At 41.3% G+C, this 6,382-nt stretch overlaps 2 non-coding genes across 2 annotated transcripts; both read right to left on the bottom strand.

Moving 5' to 3' along the window:
- Window positions 1-3,945: 3,945 nt before the first annotated feature.
- Window positions 3,946-4,016, bottom strand: trnag-ccc. Its single transcript has one exon. It is a non-coding gene; the product is annotated as a tRNA-Gly (tRNA).
- Window positions 4,017-5,711: 1,695 nt separating this feature from the next.
- trnag-ccc lies at window positions 5,712-5,782 on the bottom strand. Its single transcript has one exon. It is a non-coding gene; the product is annotated as a tRNA-Gly (tRNA).
- Window positions 5,783-6,382: the final 600 nt, after the last annotated feature.

Raw genomic sequence — 6,382 nt, 5'->3', positions numbered from 1 at the left:
AAGGGCGCTGCTGAGGAAGAGCAGGCTGAGTCCAAAATATAGTCCAAAGACTAAGTGCAGCCACAAAGCAGGAACACAACAGAGGAAACTAAAGCTCAAGAAAAAACTCAGGGGAAGAGGAGGAAGCAACTGGAGAGTAAACAAAGACAAGACGAGACACATGTGAGAAGAGTTAAAAAAAATAGCAGAGATGGAGAGACAAAGAAAGCAAAACAACAAGGAAACAAGGAAGATCAGTTGTCAAAACAAAGGAGGAAGTCACTACAACTGGGACATGAGAATCACTCAGACATAGACTCTTAGACAGAGAGACGAGCAGACAGGGAAACATAGGGGCAGAGCTCTTACTTACACATGATCTAACAGGTTAACGACTTTACCTTCATTGTCTGCAATAACATTAAAATCAGGTGAGAAACCAATATCACTGACCTTTTGTCCCTCTTTGGGGGGGGACACTCCCACTGGGTATAAATCTGGGACTCCCCACCATTTGACCTTAGAACTGAAGAAGCTTCTCGGATGAGAGGTGAAACGTCTTCAAGCAACTTAAAGAAGTCCAGACCTTTTCTTTGCAAGCTCCTTTGACTACGATGACCTGGATGACTGAGAACCTTCACAGACACAATATCACTGACATGTTTTTGATTCTTCTTAATGAAGCATATCAAACAAAATGACCAGCAGTAAAACTTATCAGAGGTCTGCAGAGCAGCGAGCTAATCTTACAGAGCAGCTGAGGGGGGATAACATTAATGTTTTTATCCTGCCGTGCCATCCCAAGGCCCATTTCTCATTTATCACTTTGTACATCCTCGATTCTTATCCTCGCCTCTTTGCCTTGCCTCTTAGTTCCTACCATTAGAGATGCACAACAAGTTATCATTTTATTCAAGGAGGACAATCTCGAAATTCCAGAGAGCTGCCACTTTAAAGTGGTGTCAGTTAAATATGACATTTGGCACAGCTGGATCATAAAGAGTTATTACTGCTGTATTTTATGATCTCAGAGGTAACAAGGTTCTCTTTTTTAGTCACACACACACAAAAGGGTGAAGGGTAGAAGGTTTGATCACCTTAAACACCTGAAACAACACGTGAATACTAAGAGTGCTTCTCCCACAGTGATTTGTATATTCCCCTTTAACTGAAGCTAAAAAACTCCTCAATCCTTCTCTCTTCTCTCCTCCTGCTTTTGTCCTCCAGATGAATTTTAGACACTGGTAAATCCTTCAGTGTGACGTACTGAGATTGATTTCAGCGTCACAGAAAGAGAAAGAGATGAGGAAGCTTAGATTAGAGACACGAGGCAAGCCTTTCATCCTGGGTAGATGCTGACTGAGGGATAGATTTGGGGGGTGTAGTTCAGACTGACTGGATTGTTCCCTTTCTGGCCTGCATCCTGCAAACCTCTGGGAAAACTGTTCTTTGATCCTGGTAAAACTTTATTCAACTTTTTACTGTTGAAACACTGTTTTGTTCTATGTGTGGCGCACGTTTCTTTTAACCTGAAGTTTGAAGAACTTGGACAACTGTTTTTTTTAAATAATAATAAATGATTTAATTGCAGGACAAAGGTGGTGCATCATGCATGAAATTTTAATTTGTATTAGGAACAAGCCCATTTGAGATTTTCTAATGCTTTTAATTTTTTTGTGTTAATCTGACAGCTGTGATAAACATGCACTATGGCTAGTTTTACACACACACACACACACACACACACACACACACACACACACACACACACACACACACACACACACACACACACACACATATATATGTATGTAAGCAATTCCATCACTAGTCATGTTTCCTGTAATTTCTATTGTTGTTTCCCACTGCTCTGGTTTTTAAATTTGAGCACTGTGAGATGAGCAGAATATTAAACAAATATTTTTTATGGTTGACTGATGAGCAGGCTTAAAAAACATGAAAGCCAAATGAAATCTTTTCCCACACGCCTTCAAAACCAGAATATCAGGGAGGTTTAAAGCTCCCTTGTGAACTCTCTCGCAAGGAAGATGTTTCTTTCCTGCCACAACACAGAGTAGGTAACAACTCAGCCTTCACACGTTATCGTAGCTTTAATTGTGTCGCTGTATTTAAACAGCTGCTGAATCAACATCTGTTTGCCATCAGATTGTATGCTTGGGGAGATGTAAGGATCTGGAAATGTTGCAACTGCAGTGGAGTCACAAAGTGCAACTTGGAAAACAGTCTAGAAAGTGAAATGAAGGAAAAGTAAGTGACCGAGCGAGTGTGTGGGTGGGTGGGTTATAGGTTGTTTTTTTTTAAATGACTTCCAGTAGGTGCCAGTAATCCACTGTCAGCTGCTGAAAGTGTTCCAGGTCACATATGAGATACCAAGTCGCAAAGTAAATAATGCATTGGGCATAACACTGCCACACCCTTTAAAAGGTTGGCCTGAGGCATTACTGAAAAGCATAATATTAAAAAAGCTTTAGTATTCCCGAGTCTAGCCTGAGACGCACTTAAACCAGTAGGGCCTTAAGGTTTTCAAACTCAAGATGCCAGATCTTTGAAGGATTTTTCTGTTAGTGCTAGCGTTAGCGCTGTGATGGTGACAACCTTTTTTCTTAGTTTGCAAAAACGTCTATAGTCACCTCTCAGAGTGAGGAGCCACTGCAGTTTAAGCTGAGAAGAAAGAGCAGGGAGCAGTTTAAATTCATGGTAGGTCGTGCCTTACCTCCAAAGGACAACCCGGAGCTTAGAGAGTGACTGAAGCTGCAGCCTAAAGAAGAGACAACAGGGTTGAAACTGGGGGCCCTCTGTGCTCATGCCAAAACACATTGTGCAAATATGTGTGACTTTAATCAAAACCAAAGGCTGGGCTGTGAGACGGCAGATGTTGGTCTGGTAATATTGGTTGTGTTGGTTTGGCATAGAGCTGTTTAACTGGGTGTTCTTTAAAGCAAAACAGGAAAAGGGGATGGAATCTGCAGAAGTGCAGAAATAAGAGGTTACAGAAACAATTACGAGAGGGCAGAAATGGATGATTCATAACCTTTTTCATTGGTGATCGCATATTGAGTCCAGAAAACAAGACTTTAACTGAGAAATTATGTGTTCACCGCAGTTTAATCATCGGTTCGTCACAGAGGACAGTAACCTTTTCTGGGAATGGAAAAATCACGCGTTGCTTTTCAGCTCAATTGAACTGCTTTTTTGTGTCAGTGAGGTTTTGCTATTTTTACAGCAGCTTGTTATACGTTACCAAATTATTTCAACTCTGATAACACTGTCCGATTTTTATTCTAATTACTTCATCCAATTCTACACCAGTGAACTACAACACAGAAACCACTGAAAGGTGAAGTGAGCAACAGAGATGTAACAATAGCAACTGTCAAGGATGGGATGTATGAGACAGCGAGTGAACAACAAGTTCTTGAAGTTGGACAGTGAGAGATGGCACTGTGGGAGGAAGAAGGCGGTACAGTGCTGTCCACGGTGTTTTGCTGGGAAACCGTAGACTCTGGCACTTATGTGAATGTTATTTTGGCGCATATCACCAACCTAAACACTGCTGCAGACAGTTTACATCCCGTCATGGCAGCAGTATGTTCTTTTTTCAACAGACTAATGCTCCCTGCCACAATCCAGAGTTAAGACAATTTCAGGGTGTTGGCGCCAAAGCATCAGTACACTAGAAAAACAATGAAGGCACACAATGCAACCAATAAGACCTAAAGAACCTACACAAAACACTTTCAGATGACTCGTGGAGTTCATCCTTTGACAGGTCAGGGTTGTTTGACATCAACTCCAAGTCTGTGTAATGCTTTTTATGCACATAAAGCGGATTCCAGTGATTCATCTGGGACACTTTTAGAGTTCAGTATCTCACTAAAAGACATATCATGTAAGATCGCCTGCAGAACCCAGAATGAAGTCACATGAAATAAGCAAACCACTTTCTGCACTGCCTGGGAATTGAACCCAGGTCACAAGAATGGGAATCTTGTATGATGCCACTACACCAGCAGTGCTGCATGGCTGGCTGTTGTGATGAATCATTAACCATTTAGCATACGTGACATTTTATTTTTCCAGGTCCACAGCAGGTGCATATAATTTCGTGAAAGTGGTAACCACTACTAAAAGGGAGCTCAAACACCACTAAAGTCAACATATATAGTAACGTCTTTGATGGCATGTGCTTGGACTATCTAAATAAGGGGTGCTATAGGAGACGTCATCAAATCCAGAACCAAAGAAATCTAAAAGAGACTTGTACTTAGACCCTGAACAGTGACTTTCTGAGGACGTTGGGCATTTGGCATGCATCAGATATGGTCTATGGATCAGTGGCTCACTCCCATGAATCACTTTTTTATTATACACATACAGAGCAGCTGATCTGTTTGAAGGATAGTGGTGGACTCTTAAACACCACATGAGGAAATCAGGAACTAAAGGCATCACTTACTGCCTGCCTTGGAATTGAGCACAGGTCATACGAATGGGACTTTTGTGTCTATATTGGACCATGGACCAGGTAACTAGATAGTCTGGTAAAGACAGTATTATGCAGCATAAAGCTCTCTGCAATTTTATGCTGGGAAACCTTGGCTCCAAACATTCATGTGAATGTTACTTTGGCATGTGGCACCCAGCTAAATGCTTCTGCAGCGCACCCCAAGCAAATGCATTTCTAGCCTTCTTTTAGAAAGGGACTACAATTTTTAGAGGATACCAGCATTTCCCAGGTGATTGTAGCCTCCAAGTTCTCAGTTCTCAGTCTGACCAAGTGATTTTAGTATGTGCTGGAAAAAAAAGTCTGACTGATGGAGGCCATTTTGCAACCTAAAGGTCTTAAAACATCTGCTGCCAAGGCCGTGTTGCCTTGTACCACCTTTGTGAGGATGTGAGACATAAAGTCTAGAGAATAGTGTCTCAGCCACATTAATAACCTTTGACTTTACAGATGCATAGCAGCTGTGTATGCTGGACTCACAGGAATGGGAGTCTTGTATGATATCATTACACTAGCAGTGCAGACTGACGCACAAGTATATGCAGTAGTAGTAGACAACGGTCTAAAGATTTCTAAAGTTTTGGGAATAAAACCCAGGTCACAATAATGGGATTTTTGGATACATTCACTAACAGTCTTAAGCTTGAAAGAAGGAAGCTGGACTTCTTTGAGTTGTTTTAAGACGTTTCACCTCTTATCCAAGATACTCCTTTAGTTTTTTTTTTTAACTATAAGAACTCCCATAATCCCAGAAGGTTGATTCTGATCATCTGGATGTTGCATTTTCAGTGGGACAAACGTTTCAACACTCATCCAAGTGTCTCATTCAGTCTCAGCTGACTGCATGTATCCCAGGTTATAAATAGTACGCTTGCATAATGAGTTAAAATGGCAACACTGACTAATAATGGGTCGTGAGGTCAATTTCATGATCATTAATATGCAAACTGTCATGACCATTGATCAATGGCCATGAGTACCATTCACAGAGAGTTGCGAATGGCTACCGTCCAAGAAGTGTAAGATGGTCTCTTAAAAGTTGAAGACTGATCAATGGTGAACTTTCTTTAACTTTAAAGACAGCTAATTTAGCAACCCAAACGTCCTGTTGCTATGTGATGCATTTGGCATGGCCCACTGAGCAGTCTTAGAACTCATAGTTTACTTTATGATGTGAGTCTGAAGTAGAGGACACATAAGATTTATCTGCACTGCCTGGGAATTGAACCCAGGTCACAAGAATGGGAGTCTTGCATGATACCACTACACCAGCAGTGCTGTTGCAAGCTGGCCCCATATGTAGTTGCATTTTTCTGTTACCTAAAGGTCTTAAAGCATCTTTTGCTCAGGCCTTGGTAACCAGTGCCACAGCAGAGTCTTGTCTTTTTCCTTTTATAAATCTACTTACAGTTTTTATTTCTGTGACATTATCTCGCTAGATGATCAGTTAGGATAGAATTATTAAAGACACGAGCTGCAGAGAAGGGCTAGAGGTGAGATATAGCACACTGCCTGAGAATCTTATATGATACCACTACACTAACAGTGCACCAATCATTTAAAGGTCTCAGCATACAATGGTCACTGCACACGGCTGGTAACATCATCATATACCCACATCCACTTATATTTGCTATTATGGCTCAAGTAGCCACTGCAGTATTCTCCTGAACAATTGAAGCAGCCAGTCAGACAAAAACTCTACATCAGCACCGATGCAGGAGGAGGAGAGCAAAAACATGAAGCAAAGTAACCTGGTCATGTACTGTACTTGGACATCAACACGAGACTTTCTGAGGATGTGACACACTTGACATGATTTAGTCTTAGAAATCATAGTTTACGTCAGGATGTTAGTCTAAATTAGAGGTGGCATAA

The sequence above is a fragment of the Haplochromis burtoni genome, unplaced genomic scaffold, assembly GCF_018398535.1.
Source record: "Haplochromis burtoni strain Fernald_Lab_line unplaced genomic scaffold, NCSU_Asbu1 Contig_305, whole genome shotgun sequence".
In the NCBI taxonomy this organism is placed as follows: domain Eukaryota; kingdom Metazoa; phylum Chordata; class Actinopteri; order Cichliformes; family Cichlidae; genus Haplochromis; species Haplochromis burtoni.
The sequence above is the reverse complement of the archived record's forward strand: the minus strand, read 5'-3'. Positions and strand labels throughout refer to the sequence as shown.